Consider the following 15,818-nt stretch of genomic DNA (forward strand, 5'->3'; position numbering starts at 1 on the left):
CCCTGTGGGGGAAGCACACCAGCCTAACTAGAGGAGAGAGAAAATAAAGGGACAGTATGGACACAAGTCTCTCTCTGCAATCACCTTACAAAGGCGTACCACAGTGATACATAAAAGATTCTAAAATGTGCAAGAGAGAAACGCCAGATTACTCTCAGAGGATCTCCAATTAGGCTCACAGCAGACTTCTCATCAGAAACCCTATCAGCTAGAAGGGAATGGCAAGGTATAGCCCAGGTACTAAGAGAAAAAAACTGCCAGCCCAGAATATTATATCCTGCAAAGCTCTCATTTGTGAATGAAGGTGAAATAAAGACCTTTCACAGCAAACAGAAATTAAAAGAATTTGTCACCACTCGTCCCAGCCCTGAAAAAGTTGCTTAAAGATGTGTTACACACAGAAACACAGAAAGACGGTCATCATAGGATCACAGGAAGTTCAAATTATATATTAGAAATATCTTTGGAAAAATGACAGGGCAAATCACTACTTATCAATAGGCACATTGAATATAAATGGCCTTAACTCTCCAGTTAAAAGACACACACTGGCTGAATGGATTAAAAAACAAAACCCATACATTTGCTTATAAGAAACACATCTTTGCAACAAATGTGCATGCATACTGAAAGTAAAAGGTTGGAAAAAGATATTCCATGCCAACAAAACCCAAAAATGAGCTGGCGTAGCCATCTTAATATCAGACAAAATAGACTTTAACACAGAAACTGTTAAGAGACAAAGAGGGGCCGGTGCCGTGGCTCACTAGGCTAATCCTCCACCTTGCGGTGCCGGCACACCAGGTTCTAGTCCTGATCGGGGCGCCGGATTCTGTCCCAGTTGCCCCTCTTCCAGGCCAGCTCTCTGCTGTGGCCAGGGAGTGCAGTGGAGGATGGCCCAAGTACTTGGACCCTGCACCCCATGGGAGACCAGGATAAGTACCTGGCTCCTGCCATCGGATCAGCACGGTGCGCCGGCCGCAGCGCACCGGCCATGGCGGCCATTGGAGGGTAAACCAACGGCAAAGGAAGACCTTTCTCTCTCTTTCTTTCTCTCACTGTCCACTCTGCCTGTCAAAAAAAAAAAAAAAAAAAAGACAAAGAGGGACACTATATAATGATAAACGGATCAATTCAACAGGAAGATGTTAAACTATTATAAATGCATATGCACCTAATTACAGAGCACTGGGTTACTTAAAAGATATGTTAAGGGACTTAAAGGGAGATTTAGACTTCAACACAATAGTATTGGGGGACTTCAATACTCCACTTTCATCAATGCACAGATCAACCAGACAGAAAATCAACAAGGAAACAGATTTCATCAACACTATAGACCAAATGGTCTAGACCATTGGCCCAACTAACTAAAAAAGGGAGAGAAAAGACCCAAATCAATAAAATTAGAGATGGAAAAAGGGAATGTAATAACAGACACCACAGAAATAGTCATCAGAAATTACTACAAAGAATTGTATGCCAACAAACTGGGAAATCCAGCAGATATGGATAGATTCCTAGACACATACAACCTACCTAAATTGAACTATGAAGACACAGGAAACCTAAAGAGACCCATAACTAAGTCAGAATTGAATCAGTAATTAAACCCCCCCCCCCCAACAAGGAAAGCCCAGGACTGGATGGATTCACTGCTCAGTTCTACTAGACATTTTTTTAAACTTTTATTTAGTAAATATAAATTTCCAAAGTACAGTTTATGGATTATAATGGCTTTTTACCACCCATAACTTCCCTCCCATCTCCCGCTCACTCTCCCATTCCATTCACATCAAGATTCATTTTCAATTATCTTTATATACAGATCAATTTAGCATATATTAAGTAAAGATCTCATCAGTTTGCATCCACACAGAACAAAAAGTGTAAAATACTGTTTGAGTACTAGTTATAGCATTAAATCACATTGAACAACACATTAAGGACAGAGATCCTACATGAGGAGTAAGTGCACAGTAACTCCTGTTGTTGACTTAACAAATTGACACTCTTGTTTATGGCGTAAGTAATCTCCCTAGGCTCTAGTCATGAGTTGCCAAGGCTATGGAAGTCTTTTGAGTTCACCGACTCTGATCATATTTAGACAAGGTCGTAGTCAAAGTGGAAGTTCTCTCCTCCCTTCAGAGAAAGGTACCTCCTTCTTTGATGGCCTGTTCTTCCTCCTGGGATCTCACTTGCAGAGAGCTTTCATTTAGTTTTTTTTTTTTTTTCCCAGAGTGTCTTGGCTTTCCATGCCTAAAATACTCTCATGGGCTCTTCAGCCAGATCCAAATGCCTTAAGGGCTGATTCTGAGGCCAGTGTGCTGTTTAGGACATCTGCCATTCTATGTGTCTGCTGTGTATCCCGCTTCCCATGTTAGATCATTCTCTCCCTTTTTTATTCTATCAGTTAGTATTTGCAGACACTAGTCTTGTTTATGTGATCCCTTTGACCCTTAGACCTATCATTATGATCAATTGTGAACAGAAATTGATCACTTGGACTAGTGAGATGGCATTGATACATGCCACCTTGATGGGATTGTGTGGGGAGCAACCCGGACTAGACTGAGTTACTGGAATTAAGACTTATTCTATGCATCTGCTCTCCCACAATATGGCGCTGGGAGAGAAGTAAACAGCTTCTGCACAGCTGCCTTCAGTTCAACCAATTAACTGTAGGACTTGCTCCTGATTGGGGGAGAGCAGCGTACTCGGCGTGTGGGCAGCCGAGTTGGGATTGGCGGAGGAGGACTATAAAGGAGGAGAGAGACGGCATGCACCGGGAACATCTAAGGGGAACATCTATGGGGAACATCTAAGGGGAACATCTAGCTGAAGGAACACCCGTGCAGCCCCCGAGAGACCCGGCCGGCGGTGTGCCGCTCCCCTGCGGATGTGGGGAAAGCGGCCAGGGGGAACCGCCCTTCCACGGAGGTGGAAGGGATAGTAGCCAACCCGGGAAGAACCAGCAGCAAACCCGGGGAGGGCCGAGCAGACGAAAGAACAGCGCAGGGTCCTGTGTCGTTCCTCCACGAAGAGGGGGAGCGACATAATGGTGCCGTGACTTGGATAGGAAACCTAGGACGGATAGAAAACTTAGGAGGGAAGAAACGTGACTCGGATAGGAAACTTAGGACGGATATGAAACTTAGGAGGGAAGAAACGGGAAGAACTAGGGAAAATATCGGAGAGAGAAACTAGCAAACAGCCTAGGGAAAATATCGGAGAGAGAGACTAGCAAACAGCCTAGGGAAAAGCCGGACGAAAAAGGAGCTGGAAGAAGCTATTGAAAGCCTAGGCATAGACTCGGATACGGACTACGGGGGGAAGCTGGGAGAAATCTCTAAGGTCGAAAGCGAAAGTGAAAGCTAGAACAAACAGACTCGGACGCGGACTGTGGGGAGAGGCCAGGAGAAATGAGGGAGGAATATTGTTGGAGGAAAGCTGGGGGAAATATACCGGGTAGAGAAAAATGTTAGGGAAAATGAAGCCGCGAGTGCAGGCCGAGGCGGATACGAAAGCCACTTTGGGATTCTCAAGTTAGCCCGGGAATAGGGGGCGAAAAGTTGAAACCAGAAGCTGAAACGTAAGCCAGATTGGGATCCGTCTGATTAGCCCGGGGAGCAAAGGACGGGAAGCCAAACCATGGGGCGGAGACGTAAGCTGGGTTGAATTCGCCAGGCTAGCCCGGGGAACTTAGATTGAATGCTAGTGGTGGACACGTAAGCTACGCTGTGTGACTCGCGGAGGCTGCCGCGCGCAGACAGAGCGTGCGGGGCTCAAGTACATAGGAAACGCGGGGTTGGCGCGAGGTCGTGGTTCAGACGCGAAAGGGTTAAGTGCGAGACTGCGGAGTGTGCGCGCAAAGCGGGCTGAAGCGGCTCAGCCGGAAAGCCGCGGAGAAATAGCCTCGGGGCGGAGCCTGCCGGCAGGGCGAGGCGCCGGGAAGCTGCGGGGATAAGAGAAACAGAAGTTTTAGAAGTAAAGTGAGAGAAATAGGAATGCTGGAAGATAGAAGTGGAATGGGAGAAATAGGAATGCCCGGAGATAGAGAAATAGAGAAATAGAAAGGCCTCCCCTCAACATGGCAATGAGAAAGCTTGGATTCGGTCTGCCTGATTAAGTGAGGCGATGAGCACCTGCAGCGGCTAGCAGCTTATGCGCCGCAGGTCACCGAAGACAGGCACGAATTAACATCAAAAAGGCCTCCCCATAACACAGCAATGAGAGAGCTTGGATTCGGTCTGCCTGATTAAGGCGGTAAGCGCCAGCAAGCAGCTCGACCAGAGTATGAGCTGCAGGTCACCGAAGATAGGCACGAACCAACACTAATAAGTCTCCCCCACAACACGGCAATGAGAAGGCTTGGATTCGGTTTGCCTGTTAGGGCTTGTAAGCCCCTGCAGGCAGAGCAGAGCATGCGCTGCGGGGCACCGAACACAGGCACGCATCAGCGCCTAAAAACCTCCTCACAACATGGCGAAGAGAGGACCCGGATTCGGTTTGCCTGATTGATAGAACTTGTAAGAGCCTGCGGCAACTCTAGCAAGTAGAGCAGAGTGTGTGCCGCGGGACACCGAAGACAGGCGCGTATCAACGCCAAAAATAAAAAGAAAGGGGGATCTGTGGGGAGCAACCCGGACTAGACTGAGTTACTGGAATTAAGACTTATTCTATGCATCTGCTCTCCCACAATATGGCGCTGGGAGAGAAGTAAACAGCTTCCGCACAGCTGCCTCCAGTTCAACCAATTAACTGTAGGACTTGCTCCTGATTGGGGGAGAGCAGCGTACTCGGCGTGTGGGCAGCCGAGTTGGGATTGGCGGAGGAGGACTATAAAGGAGGAAAGAGACGGCATGCACTGGGAACATCTAAGGGGAACATCTATGGGGAACATCTAAGGGGAACATCTAGCTGAAGGAACACCCGTGCAGCCCCCGAGAGACCCGGCCGGCGGTGTGCCGCTCCCCTGCGGAAGTGGGGAAAGCGGCCAGGGGGAACCGCCCTTCCACGGAGGTGGAAGGGATAGTAGCCAACCCGGGAAGAACCAGCAGCAAACCCGGGGAGGGCCGAGCAGACGAAAGAACAGCGCAGGGTCCTGTGTCGTTCCTCCACGAAGAGGGGGAGCGACAGGATTGTATTGGAATCCCCTGGCACATTTCTAACTCTGCCATTTGGGGCAAGTCAGTTTGAGCATGTCCCAAATTGTACATCTCCTCCCAGGGCCAGATGGATTCACTGCTGAATTCTACCAGACATTTAAAGAAGAACTAACTCCAATTCTCAAAATATTCAGAACAATTGAAAAAGAGGGAATCCTCCCAAATTCTTTCTATGAAGCCAACATCACCTTAATTCCTAAGCCAGAAAGCATTGAAAGAAAATTACAGACCAGTATCCCTGATGAACATAGATGCAAAAATCCTCAATAAAATTCTGGCCAATAGAATTCAACAACACATCAGAAAGATCATCCACACAGACCAAGTGGGATTTATCTCTGGTATGCAGGGATGGTTCAATGTTCACAAATCAATCAATGTGATACACATTAATAGCCTGCAGAAGAAAAACCATATGATTATCTCAATAGATGCAGAGAAAGCATTTGATAAAATACAACATCCTTTCATAATGAAAACTCTAAGCAAACTGGGTATAGAAGGATTCCTCAACAGAATCAAGGCAGTTAATGAAAAACCCACGGCCAGCATCCTATTGAATGGTGAAAAGTTGGAAGCATTTCCGCTGAGATCTGGTACCAGGCAGGGATGCCCACTCTCGCCACTGCTATTCAATATAGTTCTGGAAGTTTTAGCCAGAGCATTAGGCAAGAAATATAAATTAAAGGGATACAAATTGGGAAGGAAGAACTCAAACTATCCCTCTTTGCAGGTGATAGGATTCTTTATTTAGGGGATCCAAAGAACTCAATTAAGAGACTATTGGAACTCATAGAAGAGGTTGGAAAAGTAGCAGGATATAAAATCAACAGTCTTTGTATACACAGATAATGCCATGGCTGAGAAAGAACTTCTAAGATCAATCCCATTCACAATAGCCACAAAAAATCAAATACTTTAGAATAAATTTAATCGATGATGTCAAAGAACTCTACAATGAGAATTACAAAACTTAAAGAAATAGAAGAGGATACCAAAAGGAAAAATCTTCCTTGCTCATGGATTGGAAGAATCAATATAATCAAAAATGTCCATTCTCCCAAAAGCAATTTTTAGATTCAATGCGATACCAGTCAAAATACCAAAGACATTCTTCTCAGATCCCATAAAAAAGATGCTGAAATTCATATGGAGACACAGGAGACTTCGAATAGCTAAAGCAATCTTGTACAGCAAAAACAAAGCTGGAGGCATCACAATACCAGATTTCAGTACACACTACAAGGCAGTTATAATCAAAACAGCATGGTACTGGTACAGATAGAGCAGTGGAACAGAATAGAAACACCAGAAATCAATCCAAACATCTACAGCCAACTTATGTTTGATTAAGGAGCTAAAACCAATCCCTGGAGCAAGGACAGTCTATTCAATAAATGGTGCTGTGAAAATTGGATTTCCACATGCAGAAGCATGAAGCAAGACCCCTACCTTACACCTTACACAAAAATCCACTCAACATGGATTAAAGATCTAAATCTATGACCTGACACCATCAAATTATTAGAAAATATCAGAAAAAACCTGCAAGATATAGGTACTGGCAAAGACTTCTTGGAAAATTCCCCAGAGGCACAGGCAGACAAAGCCAAAATTAACAATTGGGAGTACATCTAATTGAGAAGTTTCTGTACTGCAAAATAAACAGGAAAGTGAAGAGGCAACCTATAGAACGGGAGATTGCAAATTATACAACTGATAAAGGATTAATAACCAGAATCTACAAAGAGATCAAGAAAATGCACAACAACAAAACTAACAACCCAGTTAAGGGATGGGCCGAGGACCTCAACAGACATTTTTCAAAAGAGGAAATCCAAATGGCCAACAGACACATGAAAAAATGTTCAGGATCATTAGCTGTCAGGGAAATGCAAATCAAAACCACAATGAGGTTTCACCTCACCCCTTCAGAGTGGTGAGGGTGTGGGGGAAAAGACACATTAATCCACTGTTGGTGGGAATGCAAACTGGGAAAGCCACTATGGAAGACAGTTTGGAGAGTCCTCAGAAACCTGAATATAGCCCTACCACATGGTCCAGCCATACCACGCCTTGGAATTTACCCATAGGGAATTCAATTGGCAAATGAAAGAGCTGTCTGCACCTCGATGTTTATTGCAGCTCAATTCACAATAGCTGAGACACGGAATCTACCTAAATGCCCATCAATAGATGACTGGATAAAGAAATTATGGGACATGTACTCTACAGAATACTATACAGCAGTAAAAAAAAAAAAATGAAATCCAGTCATTTGTAACAAAATGGAGGAATCTTGAAAACATCATGCTGGGTGAAATAAGCCAGTCCCAAAGAGACAAATATCATATGTTCTCCCTGATCAGTGACAACTGAGCACCTAAAAGGAAACCTGTAGAAGTGAAACAGACACTATCAGAAGCAATGACTTGATCAGCCCCTGTCTTGATTGTGGAGGAACAGCTTACTATTTTATTCTTTTTAGTATTTCTTTTTCTACTTAATACCATTGGTTGAACTCTTTAATTAACACACAACTATTCTTAGGTGTTTAAATTCAACTGAAAATTGATCCCTGTTAAAAATAAGAGTAGGAATAAGAGAGGGAGGAGATGTACAGTCTGGCACATATTCCTCTGACTTACCCTTAAGGGTAAAGCTAGAAATGTGCCATGGGACTCCAAATCCCATTAAGTTGGCAGGTACCAATGCCATCTTACTAGTTAAAGTGATCAGTTTAAGTTCATGACTGATCATTAAGATAGGATTAAGTGTCAAAGGGATCACATAAATAAGACCAGTGTCTGCTAATAATAATTGATAGAATTTAAAAGGAGAGAATGATCCAACATGGGAAGCGGGATACACAGTAGACTCATAAAATGGCAAATACTTAAGCAGCACTCTGGCCTTAGGATCACCCTTTAAGGCATTATGATCTGGCTGAACTCCAAGGCAAAGTCCAGGATTGCTTTCCTGCCCTATTTGCTCTGCTGTCTGCCAGAGGTCGAGGAGTGCTAGTGGAGGTGTTCTCTTGGCTTGCTTGGCTAAGAGGGTCCAAAATCTCAGACTTCAGGTCCTGGTCTGGGATGAGGGGTGTTGGGGCTCTGTCTGGTACTGAGTATCGCTATTGCAGGCCTGATATCTTCTGCCTCCCCCAAGCACAAGGCAAGGCGTTTCCATCCTGTGCTCCTTGGCACCAGGGTAGATGTGACACAGGCAGCTCTTCCTTTCCTGCCTTCTTTAGGACACCTTTTCTTCTTCTTATACTCAATGCAGGCAATGTGTTCTCTCACCTGTCTTAGCTCCTATGATGGTGGTTTGGTGAGTGAGGAGAGGGGATGCTATCTCCCACAGGAAGTAGAGCCGGGGGTGGTGGCTGATGGAGGGTGAGGGAGACCCACAGAAGTGCTGGGAGCAATGCTGGAAACCTCTTCTTAGGCCTCTGTGTGTGGTACCAGATAGGAGCTCTGGTTTTCTGATTATTTACCAGGAAACAGAAGCCAGTCTGGGGGCCAAGAGGAATGGTCTCCCCAGTGTGAGAAATACCCACTTAAGCTTCATGACTCAGTGTGAGCGAAAGGATAGCACCGTGAATTGTATGATTCTGCACCGTTACAACCTAAGTCTAGTTCTGCATGCGGCGTGTCTGGGAGGGGGACGCAAAGATGTTGGTGAAAGGAGAGATCAGGTAGCCGCACAACCACCACACGACAGTTTCTTGCCGCATCATCAGAACAGAACTTCCTTTATGGGTGGCCATGAGCATTGCCTTACATCTGCAGAGGAAAAATGTGTGACACCGAGATGAGAGAAATGGACTCTGTGACACGTAGGGAGGGAACAGTGAGCACTAAGAGTGTAAGTTAGCAGGCTTCCGAAGAGTGCTCAGAGAAAGCAGTAAGCATGCATCTGAAAAAGATTCCAGCGTCAGCCAAGTCAGTCATTAGCGATCTATTAAGTTTGTTAAAATTTTCCTTGATTTCCCTAAACTGCTCACTCTTCTTATCCACTGCAACTGATGTGTTGTTTTAGAACCACTGATTTCTTCCTCCATAATAGCAACCTCCAATGTCCTGTTGTATTTCTATAGTTCCTAGAAAAGTGTAAGTAGCAAGAATACTAAGAGAAATTCTATTTAGTAATTTGGGGATCTTTATTTAAAAAAACCACTAGAATGTGTATTATATTTATCTAGTGTTAAGCATCAGAAGCTAAGGGCAGAAACACATCTTCCTTGTATATCCTGGAGCTGCCAGTAACTATTTGTGGTACAGTACTGGGAAACTGATGAATATTTTAAGTAAAAAGAAACAAATAGCATGCAATTGTGTTCTGAGAAAGTTAACAAATTTGCATTTTTAAATTTTGTATGAATGCAAAGCACACTAGATAAAAGAGGCCAGGTCAGACCCTAAGGAATATTTGAAACAGCTGAAGGTCATCAGTCCTTTCACGCCAGATACATTAACCACTGTATTTTTAAAAACCATGTCATTAAGACATAACTTGTTTGCAATTTGAGTGTCATCATCAACAGAATTTGGTGGTTTCTATTTTCCTACTATAGTTGTCATATTTTGCTTACCTTTCATCACTATTCAGATGGTTGTGCCTTCAACTGAATTAGAATAATTGCACATATTCCTTGAGTCAGACACATTGAGTTGAATAGATTCACTACTTTAATCAGTTTAAGTGTATAGTCCAGGACAAGCATCGAAGTACATTTGCATTGTTGTGGGGTCATCACCACCATCCACCTCCAGAACTTTTTCATTGTCCCAAAAGGAAATTCTGTATCCATTAAACAGTAATCCATCCCTCATTTTCCGCTTCTTCCAGCCCTGATAAGCACATTCTACTTTCTATCTCTGTGAATTTGACAACTTTAGGTATCTCAGGTAAGTAGTGTCATATAATATTTGTCCTCTGTGACTTGTTTATTTTGCTTCATATATTGTCCTGAATATTCCTCCACGTTGTAGCATCTGTCAGACTTTCTTTTTAATGCTGAATAAAACTCCATTTTATATATATTACTAAAGTTTGTTTATCCACTCATCTATCAGTGAATTATAATCTTTCTTAAAAATAGCTTTACTGAAGTATAATCAATACAAAATGAATTACACGTATTTAAAATAAACTATATCTGTATCTATCTCCTTGAAACCATTAGCACAATAAAAAGATAATTTTATGATATGGCATTAAAATAAAAATGAGAAAGTACATAAGGCACAAAGGTAGAGCAATAGGGAATATAAGTTTCGTATGTTAGAGAAACAAATGTTCATTGTTGGAGAAATGGCCAAGTTTCCTAACAGAGTTTAATGAGCAATAAGAAAGGAAGTTGCGAAACTTGGCTCTGATTTTATTGTCTGGCTTTTTCATGCCACTTTCATAACTGAAGGTAGGAAGAATTGTCCAGGTCCTTAGAAAGCATTTCAAAGCAATGGCCTGACATGTCACTGATTGACACATCACAACGGGCTGTTACCAAGGAGCTCATCATGAACTTGTTAGAAACTTCCTCCTGACTTGGAACAAAAACTGCTGAATTTTCATGAGAGTTGATTGACTTGATCCAAAACTAAAACTATACATGGCACCCAATAGGAAATGCTGACTAAACTTCAGGGTTTGCCAACACCCTCAGAATTATACAGTCAATGCTAAAGGTGAGAGTGAAGATGATGAATACAGGATCTATGCCACTTATCCCTAAGTGGCAGATGATCATAAATATCCTAAATGACCAGGAAGCTTTGTGTCTGGTTGTTGTTAGCATTTTTTTCTTCCTTAGTGGCTCATAAAATAAGGATGTGTCTTATAACCAACAGTGTCTTAGATATGAAGATGAGTGGTGACTAGGAAAAGGCAAACCAAGCACTTTAAGAGCTACCAAGTGAGATGCTTCTAGTTTGTCCTCCTCCTCCTTCTTCTGTGTAATTTACTGGTTTGTTGGGAGGGGGGGGTAGAATGAGAGAGAGAGAATATCAATCTCTCATCTGCTGGTTTGCTCTCTAAATGGCCAGGGCTGGACCAGGCCCACAGCTGCTTCCTAAGATGCCTGTGTCTCCCCCAGAAGAGGTCTTGGGAGAAGCTCAGCCACAGCCAGCACAGGGTGGGCTCCCATTTGGTCTGATGAGCCACAGGTTTCACTGCTCCTAGAAAATTCTAGTGTTATTTTCCTACTGGTGGAAGATAGCACATTTCAGATGCATCTCAGCTAGGATTCCGGGCTCTACTTCACTTTCCCATGGTCTTACTCCATTCCCTCTTGTGGGGCTTTCGTGCCTGCTTTGTGTAGGGGGCAGGAACACAACGTCTCAGCCAATAAGGCTGCTCATGGTTAAGCAGTTAAGCTCTTTGTGTACTTTGCACAGGTACAAATCGTCACTGAGACGGGCTTTGGAACATACTTAAGATTTTGCTGAAATGAGGGAAGCCAGATTAAATGCCCAGCCCTTGATACATTTCTATGACTATGCAAGAAAGAGCAATCGCTTTTATACGCAAATAAATATTTACTTCCTTCTTTGTCCTGCGTGAGATTTATGTACAGAACTTGGGAGGAAAGATGACATGTCCCCACTGAGTCAGCTGACCTTGTCGTCACCATCTGTCTTTTCCAGGCTGCCCTGCCTGTGACCTGCTCCTGCCCACGTCCCTCGTCTCCATCAGAACCCCTTTGTGTTTTTCTTGTTTTTGATTAATTGATGGACAGTTTCCTATTCCCTGGGAAAACCTCAACTTTTGAATGGTGCTCACAATAAGACCAAATGCTCTGTGAACGGGGAGAGGTGTTCTGCTTCATGAGATCTTTCTGATGTCCTGCAGGTTAAGCAGGAAACCTCTGAGAATGCTCAGGGTGACATAATTAGAAAAGGAGGAGACTACTTTTCTTTGAAGGCAGATTAAGGGAAATTATTTAAAAGCTTGGATAAGATAAAAAGTAGGCAGTGTATCTTTGTAGTATTGTATACAACATTCTTTAATAAATTCACCCAAGGATTATTTAATAATTAAGGGTAGAGTTTCTTTACCTGCTCCCTAGTGACATTTGGGGCTAAATACCTCTTTGTTCTGGTGCGTGTAGGATGTTCTGTGACACCTATGACCCTCACTCGGGAGACGCCTGCTCCTACCTGAGTCATGACCTAAAACGTCTTCACTGTCAGATATACTTCAGGCAGTCCAACGACCCCTGGTTGAGAACCTTGATTGAAAGGAATACATCTTTGTCTGCTGTTTGCCATTAATGGAGCAGTCAAATTCGGTCAAGCTGCAAGTTAACTTAAAGATCTTGTTTGGAGATACAAATCCTACCCAGTGGAAGAAACAACCCAAGATGTTATGGTTTTGAATCTAACCTAGAAATTCTGTTCTAACATTCTTTGGTTAATGTCTACAAATATACAGTTCCCCAAGATGCAGCTTTGCCATCTCACTATTTCTCTCATTAATCAGTGAATTGAGTAAGTTCTTGACATGACCATTGTATGTTTTGCTTTTTAACTTCTGTGAAAATTACACCATAGCATGGTTGATTTTCCTTTCCAGAATGCATGACCAGGGGTCAGCACTGTTGACTTTGGGTCGGAAGGCCCCCATATTGCACATTAGGCTCTCACATCCATCTCTGTGGGGCACTGACTTCTTCCTGGCTCTTTGCACTCTCTCTGATCTGGTTAGACACTAGGGCAATGTCTTCCCAGCCAGCCCCATCACTCATTCTTTCCATCTATCATGAACTCTGCTGCCACATAAGGATTCCTGAACCATGGCTCTGACGTGCTGCCCTCAAGTCCAAGAGGCCAGGCAGCAAGCTCGTCTCTTAGATTCAGAGTTGGGGGTTCAGGTATCTGCACACTGAGGAAACTGAGACCCAGCTAAGACGAGGAGTCAGTCACACAGTGACAGGAGGGCATATTTTTAACCAGGCTGGTAATCAGGTTGAACATGCCTCAGATAAGCTCTGGAAATTGCCTTTGTGCATAAATCCCGGATATTACCCAGTGGCCCATTCATTTCCATAGCAAAGTCCAGGGCTGAAAATGTTTTCATTAACCAACGTGGAAAATGGGGTGCCAACTGATTGAGGCTTTTCTGGCTTCTTTCAACATCCGTCAAAGCAGTGCAGTCTGTTTTCCTTGGGGATTAGTTTCATGCCTGCCTTAACCTCAGAAAGCTCTGGCTTCCTTTTTCTGACACTCCTATGATCGTGTAGTTGGTTTTTCCTGGTACTCTCATAATTAATTTTGTTTGCTTTTCGAGTGTGTTTTTGCTTTCTTTCAGGTCTCGGGCCTCCCAGTTGCACTTCCATCACTTCAAACTTCTCAATGGAAAACCAACCAGTGACTTAGGTCCTTAATGGAAAGAAAAGTTCCCCCTATGTGTACAACTGCATCAGCTTGTGTTACAGGCCATTTGTTTTTGGACCGTTCCCTGGGCTGTGAGAAGTATTGTATTGGCTTGTTCGTGAGCAGGGAACTTGATTAGAGCCCACAAGAGTATCTTATATAAATAGTACTGGAAGTACTATTTCAATGTGGCCAAGATTAGATGCTTCCTATGGAGGTAATGAAATCTCATGTGCTACACCAATTAAGATTGGCTTGTTTGCTCTCTCTTTATGAACTAGATCATTGTTTCTCCCACAAAATCCCTGGTACTGTGTGGTTTTCAAAATCAGTGAGTAGTGTTTATGTATCCAAAATGATGTATATTTTTTGAATTGAGTGACATCTCAAGGCAGCTCTGGTTCCCTAGGTCTCTCGTCCTATCTCACCTCTTCGCTGGTACTGTTTCCTGGGAGTGCCAAGCCAAAAGGTCAAAAGTTTTACGTCAATGCATAGCTGTTGTATCCTAGCATAATAACTGCCTTTTCCACTTCATCCCAAATATCAAAGTATGTTACAATTTAATTGTAAAAAATCATAAAAATTGTTAAAGGAAACAGTGAATTATTTGGGTTAATTGGGAGTGGAAATGAGTTCTGTTATTCTTTATTGGAGGGAAGCAATTGAGCTTCTTGAAATTAAAAATAAATTGATTAAACAGTTAACACTTGCACATTTGTATAGGGCATAATACAATTTTTTTTAGATTTATTAATTTTTCAAAAGGTAAAGAGGGAGAGAGATCTTCCACCTACTGGTTCACTCCCCAAGTGATTGCAGTGTCCAGGGTGGGGCCAGAAGCCAGGAGCCTGAAACTCCATCTGGGTCTCCCACATGTGTGCAGGAGCCCAAAGATGTGGTCCATCTTCTGCTGCTTTCCCAGGCACATTAGCAGGGAGCTGGATTGGAACTGGAGCAGCCAGGACCTGAACAGGCGCCCATATAGGAAGCCAGCAGTGCAGACAGTGGCTTAACTCGCTTTGCCACAGCACAGGCCCGAGGATTTCATTTTTTAAAAAATGGATGGATGGATGGGGCCAGCGCCGCGGTTCATTTGGTTAATCCTCCACCTGCGTCGCCGGCATCCCATATGGGCGCCAGGTTCTAGTCCCAGTTGCTCCTCTTCAGTCCAGCTCTCTGCTGTGGCCTGGGAGGGCAGTGGAGGATGGCCCAAGTGCTTGGGCCCTGCACCCGCATGGGAGACCAGGAAGAAGCATCTGGCTCCTAGCTTCAGATTGGCGCAGCGCCGGCCATGGCGACCATTTGGGGGGTGAACCAACGGAAAGGAATATCTCTGTCTCTGTCTCTGTCTCTGTCTATAACTCTACCTGTCAAATAAAATAAAATAAAATGGATGGATGGATGCATGGATAACATCCCATTGTGATAACAGAGTACTTTTAAAAAAAATAAATAAAAACATGTATCTATTTGAGAGGTAGAGTTACAAACAAAGGGAGGGAGAGACAGAGAGAAAGGTCTTCCATAGCTTGTTCATTCCCCAAATGGCCATCTTCTACTGCTTTTCGAGGTCATAAGCAGAGAGCTGGATTGGAAGAGGAGCAGCCAGGCCTAGAACTGGCACCCTTATGCGATGCCACAGGCAGGGTCTTAGCCCTATGTACAATAGTGCTGACCCCAACAAATACCACATTTTTTATAAAGATTTATTTATTTATTTATTTGAAAGTGTTACACAGAGAGAGGAGAGGCAGAGAGAGAGAGAGAGAGAGAGAGAGAGAGAGAGGTGTTTTCCATCCGATGGTTCACTCCCCAATTAGCCATAACAGCTGGGGCTGAACTGATCCGAAGCCAGGAGCCAGAAGCCTCTTCTGGGTCTCCCACTTGTGGCCAGGGGCCCAAGGACTTGGGCCATCCTACACTGCCCTCCTAGGCTACAGCAGAGAGCTGGGGGAGAAGTGGAGCAGCTGGGACTAGAACCAGTGCCCATATGGGATGCTGGCGCCTCAGGCCAGGGCGTCAACCCACTGTACCACAGCACCGGCCCCATATACCACATTTTAAAACATCTATTCATTCATTGATGGGCACCTCTGTTTAACACATAGAGTGGCTATTATGAAAAGTGCTGCAGTGACCATAGATATGCAGGTATCTTTTTCAGGTGTTCATTTAATTTTTCAGATATGTACTCAGAAATGGGAGAACTGGGTCATATAGTAGATAGGCTTCCTCCAAACCTCCATAGCATTCTGCATAATAACTGTACTAATTTGCA

Source organism: Oryctolagus cuniculus, chromosome 12, assembly GCF_964237555.1.
Source record: "Oryctolagus cuniculus chromosome 12, mOryCun1.1, whole genome shotgun sequence".
NCBI classification, from domain to species: Eukaryota; Metazoa; Chordata; class Mammalia; order Lagomorpha; family Leporidae; genus Oryctolagus; species Oryctolagus cuniculus.